This window comes from Propithecus coquereli, unplaced genomic scaffold, assembly GCF_000956105.1.
Source record: "Propithecus coquereli isolate 6110/MARCELLA unplaced genomic scaffold, Pcoq_1.0 Scaffold44, whole genome shotgun sequence".
NCBI classification, from domain to species: domain Eukaryota; kingdom Metazoa; phylum Chordata; class Mammalia; order Primates; family Indriidae; genus Propithecus; species Propithecus coquereli.
In genome coordinates this window covers 5,071,916-5,072,528 of record NW_012150174.1, presented here as the reverse complement: position 1 = coordinate 5,072,528, position 613 = coordinate 5,071,916, and the positions used below count along the sequence as shown (strand labels likewise).

The 613-nt window shown below is 28.7% G+C and overlaps 1 protein-coding gene across 2 annotated transcripts in view; it reads right to left on the bottom strand.

Annotated features, from left to right (window-relative positions):
- LOC105818445 (vitamin D 25-hydroxylase) overlaps positions 1 to 613 on the bottom strand; it is a 32,259-nt gene that overhangs the window by 21,542 nt on the left and 10,104 nt on the right. The gene's annotated exons all lie outside the window — the stretch shown is intronic.

Below are 613 nucleotides of genomic sequence, written 5' to 3'. Positions count from 1 at the left end.
TTATGCTTTCTTTGCATTACTTGATTTGCTTTGTGATTTAATATAGGATTTTTATATTTTTTCTTTTCAACCAATATCTTTATTTTTTTGCCTACGTAAGCAACATATTGTTAAATTTTTCTTTGAAACTAAGTGTGAAGCTCTCATTAAGTTAGAGAATTTATTAATAGGACACTACTATTGTAAAATTTCTTATACTGTTATTAAAATTGTATCTGATTTCAATGTTCTATTTTAGGCTTTTTGTTGCTGCTTTCTTCTTACTGATTTTGTCAATTTCCAGCCTTTTTTCCTTCCTGCATATCAAATTACCCAATGATGATCAACAGTAAACCATACAGAATGCTAGTCCTTTATACAAATCTCCTAACTATCCATTTATATATCCACTTATATATCATAGTGTTTAGTAGTTAAGAAAGACTGCTTCAGGTTTTGTGAGCTTATAAGCAAAATGATAGTAAAAATGTCAGCAAGTACTCAAGACTGGCTTCTTATTAAATGCTACTTCTTAAAAACGTTATTTATAATATTTATCAGAACTGGATTACAATAGAATTTGCATGTATTGGTCTAAAATGAGTGTCACGTAGCCTGAAAAGTCCTCAAATAC